Below are 17,361 nucleotides of genomic sequence, written 5' to 3' on the forward strand. Positions count from 1 at the left end.
TCTTTCGAATGGTATACTTAGTTTTAAGTTTGAACTGTAATTTGGTGGAGTTCTGGCCGTTTAAAGAGCGTCAAGTCGAAAATGCAGAAAAAATATTAAAAGTGAAAATACTCGAGAATAATGCGACACAAAGAAAATGTCTAAGAGTAACTTTTTTGTGGGAAATTTGATGTAGAATTGACACCCTGCGTATGTTCGAACTTATACGTAGACACCCTGTATATTTACAATCGCGGACAATTGATTGAAACCGAAAGAGAATGGTATATTTATTATATTTATTATTACATTTCATAGTGTCATACTTTATCGTAACATTAAAAAATAAATATACCACTTTATAGTGCACCTCAAACACAGAAAAACATAAAATAATTGGCTTCTTACTATTGTATACAAAATTTAAGTAATCACACATTTCTATCGGACAGTTTATTGGCCGCAACATTTTTCTTTTTAACTATTTAGTAGTATATTCTTTTGCTTCAATCACTGGCTGAGATCGTCTGAGCATAGATTTCATTAAATTTTTAATTAAATTTACAGGTAGATTGTTCCAAATATTACAAACGACATCAAAAAGTTCATGAACATTGTGATAACGTAAACCTTGCGGTTTGCACTCCATACATTTTCCATAGGGTTTAAAAATTAAGATTTATAGTGTTTATAGATTGTTCTATATAATCTCTTTGAAAGAAACACGTTGATGAACTGTTAATTAAACACGAACGACAAAGAATAAGAATATTTTCAATAGAAGTTTCTCCATTAATAACTCAATGTAAAAATAATCCTTATCACACTCTTGATTATAATAATAAATTATAATAATAAATTATAATTATAATAGTATAATAAATTATAATATATTAAAGAGTATAATATATGAAGAGAATATATAACATATAATATATGAAGAGTATAATAAATTATACTTTTCATTGAAACTTCATTACATATCTATGCTTCAAACGAACTCTATAGATATTGACATTTATTCAATCCTCTCAAACAACTTGATCCTAAACAACCACTCCAACCATGGCTGTAGTATTTGATGTACGATTACTCAACATTATCGAATGCTGACACATAAATGCTATGAAACAGAATAATTTCAGCATCGTGACCACAGATATCTATACTATAGTTAGATATTTATGATCGTGACACGTTCAAAGCATTTCTTTTAATAAGAATGTTAAAAACAGGGCCAAGTAAGAAAAACTAATTTCGTATTATTTTCCCTAATTTTTCTCAACAAATTTCATCTGGCTAGATATCTTCTCGATTGGCACCATCGAGAGAACGTAAAGCGTAAATTTACCATGGCGGAATAACGCCAGTCCGAGTATAGCGTAATTTTCTTCTAACGGCTGACAATATGTTGAGACTTGGCAAGAGACTCTGTGCCTTTTCTCGTACCACAGAAGCGTGGCATGCCAGGCTGCGGTATCGTGCATTATATCAGCATTCACCTTCGTATTTGCCTGAGTGCCGCGCCGGTGAAACCGAGAGGACGATTCCTCTGTAACGAGAACGTAGCAACGACCTCGTTGAAAGTGTTCTGTAATCTTTCAGAACAATAGAAAACATCCGAGTAAATGATAAACGTTCGTAAACGGAGTTACCAGCATTCATAATTTCACTTGGATTGGATCTATCGACGGCGAAGCTGTAGAGGATAATTGTAGTCAAGGAAACCGGTGAACACTTTCAACGTATGGGTGTAACTTGCATATATGTATAGGTATACATGTGTTTTTTTCAATTACTTTATTTAAGGTCACATCAACTACAAGGATCTTAGCTGTTACAATTCAATTACAGATTATCCAATATATTATATTTAATTAATACATCTACTAATTTGAGGAATTCGTTTCTGGGTGTAACTTCCTGATACTTTCTTTTCTTTTAATTATTTTATTTAAGGTCACATTATTTACAAGGATCTTAGCTGTTACAATTCAATTACAGATTATCCATTATATTATATTATATTTAATTAATATAATCTACTAATTTGAGGAACTCGTTCCTTATTTTATTTAAGATCACATTATCTACAAGGTTCTTAGTTGTTACAATCCAATTACAGATTATCCAATATATTATATTGGGGTCCGATGCGCCTGGGATAATATTTGAGCTCCATGCTCTATAATTTAAAGACATTTACTTCTTAACAATTTACTTCTTGAATGTGCCAATATATTATATTTAATTAATATATCTACTAAGTTATTTAAGGTCACATTATCTACAAGATTCTTAGTGATTGCAATCTAATTACAGATTATCCAGTATATTATCTTTAATCAGTATGTTTACTAGTTTGAGGAATTTTTTTTATCTGTATAATATTTACAAGTTTTAACTCTATTCGACTCTGTTGCATTTCTTGACATTCGTCAGGTGAATGTTTCACTCTGAGAAGTTTCCCTGACACTTCATATCTTGATAAGTCTTTAATTAACCTTCAACGTACGTGTCAAACGTTAATTATACAACGTATAAGAATTTTTACTTATTTTCGCAATTGAAAGTTACATTTCTTTTAACCGTGACAATTACATACTTTCAATTACAATTAAATGATTAGAAACCTATTCGAAAACTGTATAATTCTCCACGTTTTTGAACCGATTTTTGTTTAGTCCCAGCTTTTTCAACAACTTGTTATAAACAAATACAATTTATGAATTTATCGTTTAACGTTTCTCACATTATCGGTCAGACACATACATGAACGTCATTACGCATTACCTTTTTATGTATTTATGTATACATGGCGAAGAATAAACGATGACAGTGTACGCAAGTACGTGGAACGTGCTTTCACTACACGATGGACGTCGGCTTTTGCAATTTTCACGTTTACGTTAGATCAGTGTTTCTCAAAGTGGGCTACGTAGTCCCCTGAGGGCACGCGAATGTATTTGTAGGGATCGCCGAAGTATCGATAGAAATGTGGATACATATTATATTAGGTTGTCCCAAAAGTTTCTTTCGCTTTACTAATAAGTAATACATGCACGATAGTTTATGTTTTATGTTACATTACTGAATTGTGCACGATTCATTTTGCTCCATTACTGTTACAACATGAATATCCATGAAATTAGATTGCCTATTTATAAAAACACGACCACATAAAATAATTGAGTGCAACTCGCGAAAGAAACTTTCGGGACAACCTAATAAAAGGAAATTATGAAAATACTTCCCCCGATACAAATGATCATATTTTAACCCTTTGCGGTTCTATTAAATTCAAACATGGGTGTCGTACTGGTCGATATTAATTTCCGAAGAACGAGCAGTGATACATAATATGCAAAATTACGAAGGATAAACAAGATTTATTAATTGTTTTGTAAACTTTAGATATATGTTTACACAATAATGTGTTTTAATGTTACGTTTTTATGTAAAATTTATATTTTATAATTCTCCGTCATGTGGTATCTTTCGGTAACTTTCGGAACTTTAGGAATATTGCCATTTCGGATTGTTTTTTAATTTTTTAATAATATTATTTTTTAAGGAAATGCACAAAACCTACAGAATGACGATGCACCTATACACCTAAGCAACGATGGACCTACAAAAGACTGTACACTTAGTAGCGTGATAATGTTCATGTAACGTATATGCTATATAAACCATATTCGGTTTAAAAGCAATAAATAAATACATACACTTCATAGCACAATATAGGAATTTGTTACCCATGCACGTTAATAAAGAAAATACGAATACGAAATACGACCGCAAAGGGTTAGGCGCCCGAATAAACCTCTAAAATATATTCAACGAATAATAATTTAATTTTTATTATTTAATTTTTAATTAATTTTCACTGACAGAAGTCACAAAACAAAGTAGTTATTTAAGTATTTTCGTGTGCAAAATATATGCACAATTATTTCTAATACTGAGATAAAGAATGCAAGTTACACAATAAATAAATGTTAATCGAGAAATCTCCTTCTCGGTTGCGTCGTTAGATTTTCGTGCAAATTTCAATCGCACCAACAAAGAAAGTCGTCGTGGACGTTACGTTGTTTTAATAAGACTTTCGATTGAAGCATCTCGGTTGGAGAAGTTGTTGGAATCGGCAGTTTAAAGTGTTCTCGAATTGTGAAACTAAATAATGACAGCATTAAGGTTTATCTGTGTTGGTTCTTTCGTCCATTAGTTGGCCGTCGTTTCCTACGAACGGCTAGCTCCTCGGACAATGATTCCGCGTGTCTCGGCAACAAATAACGAGGAAATTGCATGAAAGTGTGGAGACGGAAGTCTGGGTGTTCATAGTCTCCCTAGGCTACGATTTCTATCGTGTCCACCTCGCGTACCGGTTACTATTCTCGTCGTCGTGTCCCGGACGCTTTTGCTTCCCGACTGCCGGCAAATATATCTACGAGCTTGGAGCTTTCGATGCTATTTCTCCCTTTTGAATTCCGTTAAATTCCGTGAAACATAGTACGGCACGTTTCACTGTTGCGTCACGCGAATGCCAATTATTATGTATCACCGAGGATACGTAAAACAAAATAATTATTTACTCGAAGGCTCGTGCGAAAACTTGTATAAATGCCCCTCTTCGGAAACAAAATATTTTTTCTTTACTAATGTAATTAATAGACTGCGGATCTTTATGCATCTATAGGAAATTTGAGTGTGGAAGAAAGTACAAAATGCAAACAATATGCAAAAATATAAAAAAGATTGAAAGTAAAGTTGATGTTATAAATTTTCAGAATAAAATAAATTTCTATTTAGGTTCAATTTTTGTAGGCACGTTCGTGTAGATTTTATTTTGCATAAAGATCCGCAGTCTAGTAATTAAATTAAACAGCCGAGAGTACAATAGTAAATAAATAAAGATATTAGGTTGTCTAGAATGTTCGTACGGATTTTAACGCACAAATAAACAGCGATTTTTCCTAGTCAAGAAAATATATTTACTGTATATCATATTGTCCACTTTGTTCTATGATCTTTCTTCATCTTTTGGTCAAATTTATAATTCTGCGTTTCTAGAAGTCTTCACCACGTTAATAGTTCAAACTGTGGGGAAGTAACCATCACCACAAACCAAACGAATTTTTTGGTCAACCTGATATATTTATCGAATTACATCGGTATCATTTTGTTCCACAATCTTTCTCCATCTCTCACACAATTTGAAAATTAAATCCTTTCCCTGAATTTCGAATATAAATGGCCATCATGTTGAAACTTAGGCTATGTACAGATTTAGTATAATTTATATTATATCGTAATGTATATGAGATCAAATTGAGAACTTAAGAGGTTGGTAATTTAATGTTACTGAATGATGAGTAAATATTTTTATTTAAATTACAGATGTATCGAATGTAAAGACGCAGGATTCATTCCTACATCTAATATAATGTAAATTACATAGACAAAAGAACAACTGATTAATGAACACCCACAGGACACCTCAAGAGACTAGAACAAGTCAAAATTACTCGCATCAAAATTGAACATACAAAATACACGCATAAACAACCTACTTGAGAAGATCATTAGACCCACCTGCCGTACGCGCAACGAGATTCTAACAATAGAACACATAATATTTACCTGTAAAATTACGGAACCACTCTGCATACAATACGAACTACCCGTTAGTTTAAAGGAAGCGTGGAGCACAATAGAAAACTTAAACAAAATGATCCAGCTACTTAAAGATACACATATATAGACCAACATCTAACCATTGGAGAAAACCTCCTAAGAAACTGTCGCTAATAACCAAAGGTTGACGCGACGTTAAATATGAAAAAAAAAGAACAGAATAGAATACACTTACATAAAAACGTCTCAAGTGTTCAAATCAGTGATATGTATTGTATACTACTCAAGAGTTGGCGAGGCACCTACGAACTAAAGGGGAAGGAAGTTTCACCGTTCGGTCCGCCTTTGCTCTCCTATGAGCGCCCTTTCTTTCGAGTAGTCACACTGCATAGTCCTAATCCACACTGTATTGTCTGTTAAATACAAAGTGTATCCTATGCGTCTCGAACTCCTTAAATTTTTCTTACATACACAGTGTTGTCTCGAAATAAGCAACTCGGTCGAGATCGACGAGTTGCTTATTTCGAGGAAGGTATGCTATTCGGTTTGACTTTGTTCTCGAGGGAGACAAGGGGAACCCGTCGAAAAAACAGGGAGTTCGGTGTAGCGGCAAACTGCATACAACTAACAGTATTGTTTCGGAAAATACACACGCCAGAGAAAAGGAAAACATTACACATGTTTTTTGCTCTTTCCAGTAATCTGTTCGGCTTCTCGCTTTTACGGACCTCTCACTCGGCTTCAAACAAAAAGGTGGGGATAGCGAGTTGCTTATTTTGAGACAATACTGTAGTGTTCTCTCAATTTATCTCGATACGTCTCGTTCGCAGTCTTCGTTACGCGGTAACTTTGTAGATGTAATGGATTCAGCCAATAACGAAATCACGTGTGAGTAAAGATGTTGCTATTACGCGACAGCCAATTGAACTGCCTGGCCAACTCCTAAGCAACGAACTACATATACTGTGTGATGGGTTTAGATACGAAAATTGTTTCCTTTTCTCCTCGACGCACAGTGCGTCGATTAATGGACAAAAATCGAAAAATGATGAATTTGCTAGAGCACAATCTAGCATTTTATTTTGTTACCTAGATGTCAATAGCTTGAAATGGTTTGTGGTTGCTAAGGAACCGCACTCATTTATAGTTATATGGCTACCTAATTGTATCATATTATCACGTTCAGTTTCAGTTCGCAGATTACGTTAGTACAATTTACTTTTTTTTTTTTTTCACTTAGTCTGTAGTAATATTCATTCTTCATAGCTCATTTTCTCTGTCATGGATTCCACTATTATGGGTATGTTTATTTCATAGCTGTTGCCTATATTAACAGTTTACTGATTATTAAAACATTCTTATGCGCGAGATTCGAAATTAAATTTTAAAATAGACTTAAAAAAAAAACGTAAAAAAATGTATCAGTGATTATTTTACATTGGGTTCCTCTAACTTTATATTTCATGCAAACAATGTCCACTTTTGCTACTACCTGCTAATATTTGAGAAATAAATTTTTTTCGAACGAGTCGTTAAAATCAAGAATATTGAAATTGCTGAAAAGTGGATCTCGATAGAGCAATGTAACAAAGTTAGCGGAATAAATATTGATAATAACCATTATAAATGACATAATAATTAATATAAGAAAGTTATAATTAAAAAAAATTAGAAACATATATTCGTTGGCTGTTATACTCTTAAATAATAGTTATAAAATATAGTTTACTTTAATGATTATTGATGAGCTATTAAATAGGCACGTATAGTTTCATTCTTTTTGGTTACCAGAATTCATAAAAAAATGTCATATTTATTTATGTAAACATTTCAATGAAAATGTTTTAGCCACAAATGTTTATCTAAATCCAGTTTCTATGTTACCAAACACGAACAAGTAAAAAAAAATAGAAATATTATTTTTGTCCACGTTTGCCTATCATTCGCCGCACTGTGCGACGCTCTGCTTCTATCACTAATCACTGTTAAATTATTTCACTTGTCTCAATTCAACTTGTTTGAATTTCACGGGTCCAAGCAAAGTCATTCATAGATGATCCATCCCATGATAGTTCTCGTCCATAGAGATTCGTTTCGTGCAATCAATGTTCTCGTCCGGAATCTTATCCGCTTAAGATATTTAGCCCGACCCAAAGGAAGGAAAACGTAAACCGGAGAATCAACCGGTGACGCTGGCCCAGGTCCAGCAGAGACGGTTAATTCGGGTATAAATACGGAGTGGCGAACGATAAATGCAAGACCCTCTTTCCTTCCCTCTTCTTCTTCTTCCTTGTTCCTCTTTATCCAACATCGTATCATCGTTCTTTTCCATTTCCTTATCCATCGGCGCACTTGAACGTCGATCTTCTTTTTCTCCCTGCTTAACTTTTTCTACCGTCGTCATCGCTTTCGTCTCGTTCCTTTTGCCATGTTTGAACTCGAACATGCGAGGCGACCGTGCGGTGGAAATGTTTTCTTCTTACATCATTCACCGAGAGCTATATGCGTGGCGCGCATAACGTCACACGAACGCGATTCTACGCGGTGTCCGGCGATGACGTTGAACCTTACAGGTATTAATAACCGCCGATTCCACCGTCCTTTCCGGCGCGAGTAAAAAGACGGAAAGGCGGTCGTCGTGAGTCGCGCGGAACGGTAATGCCGCCGCGGTCCTCGAGCTCTACTACAAGGAGATCCGTTGCGTAATCGTGCAGATTCCATTTTCTGACAAGAACAGCTTGAGAATTTTTACGCGACGAAAAATTTGAATTTTTGCTGAAATGAAGCTCGTGAGGACCTAATCACAGTGGCCTATTCCATTTTAAGTCTGTTGGACTTTTACACCTCAGCACGAGGATTGTAAGGTTGAAGACATTAATAATAATTGTTAACACACAGTAAAATAGTTATATTTAAACGCATGGAGAATATACAACGTGAAAGCCGTAAAAACGGAAGAAATCAAAAGAGTGTTAAAAGCAAAATTCAGTATGAAAGACCTAGGTAAAGTTAAGTATATATTTGGGATTCATATACATAGATAGGGAAGGTGATACAGGAGAAATTAAATTATCTCAGCGGTGCTATGTTGAATATTTATTGTTCTTCCGTTTTTACGGCTTTCACGTTGTATATTCTCCATGCGTTCAAATATAACTATTTTACTGTGTGTTAACAATTATTATTAATGTTTTCAACCCTACAATCCTCGTGCTGAGGTGTAAATGTCCAACAAAGTCCAAAAGCGGGTTCAACGGTGGAAACACCCCTCTGGAATAATTTTGATATTTATCTTATATTTTTGTTAATACCTCTGAAACCATAAAAGATATTCACAAATTTTTACATACAAAATTTAACGGTTTTTAATATTTTATAACACTATGGTAAAAAATAAAGAAATAAATTATTTTTAATAATATTTACTCAACCATACATTTTTCCACCACCAGCTGCAAAACAATTGTGTATGTAATTTTGTAGAGGTTTTCATACTGCACAACTTTTGTCTAAACAATTTTCTTCTGCCTGTTACCAAATTCGGGTTATTGTGAAATTTAGGTACAGTGGGTGTAGTAAGTATTCGTACACTGGTCAATTAAAAAAAAAGAACTACATTCAATTGTAATTTATTAACTTGTTTTTTTTATAAACAATGACATCCTACATATTCTTGGAAATCTATACAATAGATGCAGTATAAACAAAATTAGTTATTTATATAAGTTGCAAAATTAACAAGAAAAGAACAACAAATCGATAGAAATATAGAGGCAATAAGTATCCGAACAAATGTTAAATTTTCAAAACTTCATTAAAAAAAAAAAAACATGAAATTTACATTAATTTACATTAATTTATAAATAATTAATACTTCGTGGGATTTCATTTTGATTTTATAATTGCTATACTTTTCTAGGCATTAGGTAAATTAACTAAATTTGATGTTATTCTGGGATCTTCTTTCACTCTTGTATTAAAACATTTTTTAAGACCTCTTTACTGTAATTTTAATGTTTCTAATTCGTACGAAGCTATAAACTGATGTGTTTATGTTACAAATACTACTGTAAATGGATCGTTATAAAAACCGTACGAATATTTATTGCTTCTATATTTCTGCTAATTTTTCGTACTTTCTTGTTAATTTCGCAAATTGTATAAACTAATGACTGTTGTTTGGACTACATATATTCTAGAGATTTCCGAAAATATGTAGAATACATTGATTATAAAGAAAGAAATTAATAAACTACAATTTCACAAAAGTTTTTTAGGAAATTGATCGGCGTACAAATACATTCTAAACCCACTGTACATATCATGTACTGTGCGTTGAATTTTGGACAACATTCTTGTCTAAAATTTGAAAAAATCATAACTTTTAATTGGATGCACGGATTTCAATGATCGAACCGGCAAACTGCGTGCTTTTAAGTGAAGCATCTTTAAAAAATATGAAACTACCGAAAGAGTCTATTTTTTAGTTCATCTTGACGGAAAAATGTGTAAGAATCTGCCTAATTTTTCAAAATTCATAGCTCTCTTAATAATGAACATTTTGGATTGAAACTTTTTTTCGTTGCAGATCTTGTGGAACCTTACAAAAAATATATAGAAAGTTTTTCTCTAAAACAAAAACCCAATTTGTTAAAAATGAAAGAAAGATCTTTTAAGAATTCGCTAAGGGAATATTAGCCTGTCGATTTTGGTAAAAATTAAAAATTGTCTATAAAAATTATTTTTTACTTTCTCGGTCAAAATGAAGCATATTTCGTTAAATAACGTATAGGAGCAAGTTTTATTATTTATGAGAAAAAAAATCCTAAAGAAAAGAAGATAATGGTTTGATGGTTTGATAAATAAAAGTAATCATTTGAAAAGATCTTTAAAGCAAACGTTGTACATCTCAATGAGATATGAAATTATTGTCAAATATTTTTTCGAGCAATGAATATTTTTTGAGAATTGCTTGTTGGGAATCATTTCTCTTCTTTCTTTAGAAATTTTTTTCTTATAAATAATAATAGTTATGCCTATGTAATATTTAACGAAATATGCTTTATTTTGGCCGAGGAAGTAAAAGATAATTTTTATAGACAATTTTAGATTTTTACCAAAATTGATAGGGTTCCTTGCGAATTCTCAAAAAAAATTCCAATCGTTTAAAAAAAAATTAAGTTTTCACTTTAGAGAAAAACTTTCTATATGTTTCTTATAGGGTTCCATAAGATCTACAAAGAAAAAAAGTTTTAATCCAAAATGTTTATTATTAAAAGAGTTACGAATTTCGGAAAATTAGACAGATTCTTACACATTTTTTCGTCAAGATGAACGAAAAAATAGACTCTTTCGGTAGTTTCATATTTTTTGAAAATTCTTCACCTAAAGGCACGCAGATTACCGTTTTGATCATTGAAATCCGTTCGCTCAACCAAAAGTTACAATTTTTTCAAATTTGAATCAAGAATTCTTGTCGATATCCAGCACACGGTACAGTATACAAAAGTTGCACAGTACGAAAACGTCCACAAACCGACTTCTAGCAATTTTAACACCACGAACTGTTCGTCGGTTTTTTTCGAGACCCTAGGAATTTCGCTGGAAAATGATTGTTTACAATTTCGATGCACGACCGCGCGTTATCAATCGAGAACCGCGTCGCGGCCTAAACACAGGTAAAGCTGAATGTTCCGAACGTGACATTGACTAGGAGCGATCGTAATATTCCGCCGATCCCTAAGTGCAACGTGTCGAGTAAACATCGTTGATAACCGATGCAAGAAAAAACGTATCGCGTAATAACAGCCCGCGCGAGTAAAGTCTCGTCGGATCGGAGGTGCGCGCGTGTCGTAAAACAGTCTCGTGACCTCGATGCGCGAGGAAGAAATGCAGCACGGTTAACAGCTACCGGGAGAACAGGATCTTCTGGTACCGGTCCGATATCCTTGTACCTGCGGTGCGCGCTTCGTAACGGGAGCTTTCCTTAGTCACGAAGGCAAAAGGATTCGCGCGGTGCCGTTGTTGTTCGATGCAACACCCGTTGCATACGAAATGCAGCCGCGACAGGAAGCGATGGCAGAGAGAGGAAACGAGAGAACCGAGGAGAGAGAAATGTGTGTGTAGTTAGGCGAGAGAAAGGGACAGAGACGTTTCGTTCATTCGGCACGAAACGGAAATGGAACGAATCATCGTCGCCCCATTGTAATCTTCGTTCGCCTCGTTTCGTTCAATTGGGTTGTGAATTCAGGTCGAGATCACCTGCTCCTCGCGGGTGAGTTGTCTTCTAGTTAAGGTCCCGCGTATCGAATCACGGGCTGCTCTGTCTATCGGAACCGAGAAACTACATTTTCTTTGCAATTTTCATTTGGCTGTTCCTCGTATACGTTACATGTATTAGGTAGACTTGAAAGTAATGTCATTTTTGCAATTTTAAATCCTTGTTTATCACTCAACACCTCGTTGATTTTGATCGGCCATTGAACATTTGCACACTAGGTGGCTGTTGATAACGAGGGCGATTACATAATTGCTTAAAAATAGAAATTTATCAAAAATTTGTTCGAATTTAGTGTAAAAGAAACGACATTACTTTCCGGTCTACCTAATATCTCTTTAATCCGCGCTCGGCTTAATTTAGAGGAAAATTTATTCTATCAGATTAACCCGCGTGAAACACGAGGAATCCGATATATCGATCGATTAGATTGGATTGTCTGTTATGCTCGTTTGATTCAAGTTGCGTATGATTTTTTACGAGAAATAATATGGTATAATAATATGGTATACATAAAAAAATTAGTAGGAGAGTCGTTTAAAGAAAATTTGCTAAATATACATATAATATCGGTACAAAGTAAAGATACTTGCTTGTTCGTAAGTTTAAAATATAAAAAAAAGAACTAGTTCATTAAATCGCCTTTTAAATTCTTTAACTTGTCTATTAATTTCTTTCACCTACGTCATTTTTCGTCGTAAATCATACAAATTTCTTTAAACGATTAGATTTGAAATAGCATTAGGGTGTGAACTTTGAATAGCGGATATGTTATCATGGTGTACAAACACAGAAGAGCGATCCCATATATCGATCGATTGGATTTGAATGTCACTTATGCTCGTTTGAACGTACACGTGGCAAAGCCTTATTGTAATTAACCCTTTGACCGCGGGACGATTTTTGCTAGAAATTCTACGAGGCGTAGACGTGTGAATTAAAAAAAAGTATCAGCTTATAGGGAATGATAAGACGGAACTGTTTTGTATTTACAGTTTATTCATAGGACGTTTAGTTCCCAAAATAAAAATTCAAAACGTAGAGGACTTTTCTCTGAATTCGATTACATTTGGAATAGTGAAAATGAAAGCATCGTTAGTTTAAAATTACTTATTTGTCGAAATATTAAAACATAACATCTTATAGAGGATGACAAGATGAAACTTTTTTATATTTACAGTTTATTCATACGATGTTTAGTTTCAGAGATAAAAATTCAAAACATAGAAGACCTTTTTCTTGAAATTCAATTTTTCCAAAGAACTTCTAACTTTAAAATTTTTATTTTCGAAACTAAGTGTTCTATGAATAAATTCTACACATAAAAAAGTTTCATCTCATCATTTCCTATAAGCTGACATTTTTTTTAAATTTATTTAACAAACATAAACATTTCTCTGAGTCTATTTCTCGAGGACGTTACGTACACCCCCGCTCAGAAGTACACTTCCTTAATAGAAACAAACATCTAATAAAAGTTGCGAATCTATTAATATAAATTATATCATTTATCTTTCAATATGTTTATGTTGTATTAGCGAATATATTTTATTAATCATTTTTTCTAATATCACATTAGCAATGATTAAAACTATAGAGATAACTAGATAATGTTAAAATTTCTTTTACCAAACTTGGATACAATTAATTTCGTCATTGTATCTGAAGTAATATTATTTCATTTATTTTGTAATATTTCACCATAAATGTGTTTGATATATTGAACATTCTTTCTGAACTTTTCTATCTAAACGATCCCATAGTTCCACTATAAAATTGAATATGGTAGTCAACAAATTCAATATTATTAAATGTTGTTTAGTACACATCCAATATAGAATTATTCGTTGAATGTACTAAGTGTCCACATATTTATGAGCGAGGGTGTATACGCCCTTCGCAGTCAAAGGGTTAACAAAGTTCTCAAACTTATATTAACTATATATTAACTTTATATTCAATATATAAATTACATGCAATTGTTTCATGTATTATTCAAGTTAGTACCACGTGAATGTAAATTTCATGTTTTTTTTTTTTAATGAAGTTTTGAAAATTTAACATTTGTTCGAATACTTATTGCTTCTATATTTCTATCGATTTATTGTTTTTTCTTGTTAATTTTCCAACTTATATAAATAACTAATTTTGTTTATACTGCATCTATTGTACAGATTTCCAAGAATATGTAGAATGTCATTGTTTATAAAAAAGAAGTTAATAAATTACAATTGAATGTAGCTTTTTTTTTTTTAATTGACCAGTGTACGTATACTTACTACACCCACTGTATGTAATTTGTTTACACAAACTTGGCATAGCGGCGTTGAAACTTACCGAAAACGTAGAGTTAGCAGGATTCGGACTAGATCAACCAAATGTTGGTGCAGTTTAATGCTGCTTCAAGTTCAGTTGAACTTAAATATTAGCTCTCTTTAATCATCTATGGACCCACGTAACTTTCAGATTACATGCTGATATATCGATATTTTACCAAATAATTTTAGTTCTCTAAATGTGAAATATAAAGTGTTATTAACAATATTGATGACGGTTAGCAGCACCATGAATTTTAAATATCGAAGTAAAAGAAGTTGTCTGCAGAAAAAAAGTTCGGCCCATAGAGGGTTAATTTATCATTTGGAAAATGAATTTCTCGTACAACCTCGAGGGTGATCGGTTCGCGAGGCGTATGCAAAGCTATGACGAATAATGGAAAGAGAAGGTGAATTTTTCCCGAAGAGGGAAAACAATTGATAGCTGTTTAGAAGAAAACAAACGGCACGGCTGTTTAGCAATAGAAACTTGGTGGACGTACGGTGGTTCTTTCAACTGGGTTACGACCTAGTTCTGCTATTCTCAGCGAAACCACCAGACGCTTCGTTCGTCGCCAGAAAAAAGGTTAATGTCGGCATACCTGTTACCCACGTGTTCAACCGCTGAAAATGGTGATCTCGTTAATTCATCATAACCAACGTCTCGTTTTCCTTAATAATTTCTAGGAATAATTATTTTACAGCAAACTACGGGCTCTCGTATCCGTTCTCTCATTATTTAATCATTGAAATGAATTTCACGTTATTTAGCTCGGATTACGTAACGTATTAAGTCATTTATACTTTTCTTCCGGCATGTTCGTGAAATACCCAACCCGTGCGTGCTGGAGAAGCTTTTTCGTGTAAAAGTACTTGATTCTCTGTGAATGTTCTTCGGTAAGTAGGTTGTGCAATATTCTTAGACGATGATCTTTACAGATTCTATATTTAAAAAGGTCTTCCTTCTGGTTTCTAAACTATCACTTAGTAGAACAACTTCTTCGTAAGTTTGCAAGCTCTCGCGAAGAACAGAAAATCCGCAGGTTCGAAGATTGTTTATCTTTTTAACCACTGTAGTCGGTTATTCGTGTGTTCTACAATTGTAAGCAATTTTTACGATTAACAGTCCGATTATTTATACATTTGTGAACGACGATTCGATAATTTTCTAATATTTACGTAATTATGTCAAATTCTATAACATAAATTTATATTCTTGTTTCATTTTTATTTCATTAAATTTATGTAAAATTCTGCGATACAATCTATTGTCGAAATTACGTAAAATTCTTTAAATTGAAGGCACATTTTTATAACAGAAACAATGGATTCGTATTTCAATGATATCTTCAACATTATTTGATACGCGATGCATGTTGTCTTCTAAAGAAGTTGTGTATGATATTTTACGAAAAATAATGTGATATACATATATATAAACAAATTAGTAGAAAAATTACTTCAAGGAAATTTTTAAAATATACATATAATATCGATACAAAGTGAACTTGCTTGTTCGTAAGTTTAAAATATAAAAAAAAAACTAGTTCATTAAATCGTCTTTTAAATTACTTTAAACGATTCGATTTGAAATAGCATTAGTGTGTGAACTTTGAACGGTGGATTCACCCTTTAACCTTAAACTTTAACTTATTTTCTCCGTAAACCTTTAACATTCTTCGTTAACGTCATGTTTTCGTGTAAAATACGGTGGGTGTAGAACGTATTCGTACACCGACCAATTTACAAAAAAACTTTTCTGTGAAATTGTAGTTTCTTAACTTCTTTTTTTATAATCAGTGATATTTTACATATTCCCGGAAAGCTCTAAGATAGATATAGTCCAAACAACATTTAATAATTAATATAATTTGTGAAATTAACAAAAAAATGAGAAAAGTGGGTAAATGTATAGAAGCAATAAGTATTTGAACAATTCTTATGACTAGACTACGGACCTTTATGCAAAATAAAATCTTCACGAACGTGGCTATAAAAATTGAACCTAAATAGGAATTTATTTCTGCAAATATTGTAACATGAACTTTTCTTTCAATCTTTTTTATATTCTTGCATATTGTTTGCATTTTGTAGTTTCTTGCACATTCAAATTTTCTATAAATGCAAATGTAGAATTTGTAACGTAAACACATTAGTTTGTTGCTCCGTACGAATTAGAAAACATCAAATTTCCAGTAAAGTACTTTTAAAAAAGGCTCTAATAGAGGAATGGAAGAAGATCAATTCTTTTCACTTCGAATAACTAATAATTTAGTTAATTTAATGCTTAGAAGAGTTGCAATAATTATAAAATCAAACAGAAATCCCACAAAGGAAGTATTATATGCTTATAAATGAATGTAACTTTCCTTTTTTTTTAATGAAGTTTTAAAAATTAAACAATTGTGCGAATACTTATTGCTTCAATATTTATATCGATTGATTGTTTTCTTCTTGTTAATTTCGCAACTTACATAAATAGCTATTTTTTTTGTAATTTATCTATTCTAGAGATTTCCTAGAAATATGTAAAATATCATTGTTTATCAAAAATAAGTTAATAAATTACAATTTTACATAGTTTTTATGGAAATTGATCGATGTACGAATACTTTCTACACCCACTGTATTTCAGTATGGATATTCTTTTGTTCGAAGTACAATCCATAAGTGAATTTCAAGCTTCAAGTCCGATTGGGATTGTATATCGAATTTCTTTATCCATGTACCGTACCGCGAGATTTAATCGTTTAATGCGATTCGCTGTATTAATAAAAGGTTTCCTCCGAGCAACTTGACCATGCAAGTTCTTTCTTCTTAACCTTTACAAAGCGCAGTATTTAAATCCTCGCAGATTCGATGAATGCATGGTGAAATACTGTGCCATTGTACTTATGGTAAAACCAGATATTACCACCTCGATTTACGTCAATATTATTATGCATTGCGAAAAATGCTTTAGATAGAGTTGAAATGGTTTCAGGTGGAGCATATTCTGATGTATGAATTTTTTTTTAATGAAATTATATGTTTCTTACTGCATTAGTCGATGTATAGCTTGATATTATCTGCAAAAGTGTATTAAACTATTTGGGTCTTATTTATGTCCGTTATTACTATAACATGAAGTTATTAACTTTATATTCTGATGTT

General features: G+C 32.7%; 1 protein-coding gene across 3 annotated transcripts in view; it reads left to right on the forward strand.

The window, feature by feature from the left end:
• LOC128875577 (myc box-dependent-interacting protein 1) overlaps positions 1 to 17,361 on the forward strand; it is a 75,209-nt gene that overhangs the window by 8,233 nt on the left and 49,615 nt on the right. The window lies entirely within an intron of this gene.

This window comes from Hylaeus volcanicus, chromosome 4 (genome assembly GCF_026283585.1).
Source record: "Hylaeus volcanicus isolate JK05 chromosome 4, UHH_iyHylVolc1.0_haploid, whole genome shotgun sequence".
Taxonomy (NCBI): domain Eukaryota; kingdom Metazoa; phylum Arthropoda; class Insecta; order Hymenoptera; family Colletidae; genus Hylaeus; species Hylaeus volcanicus.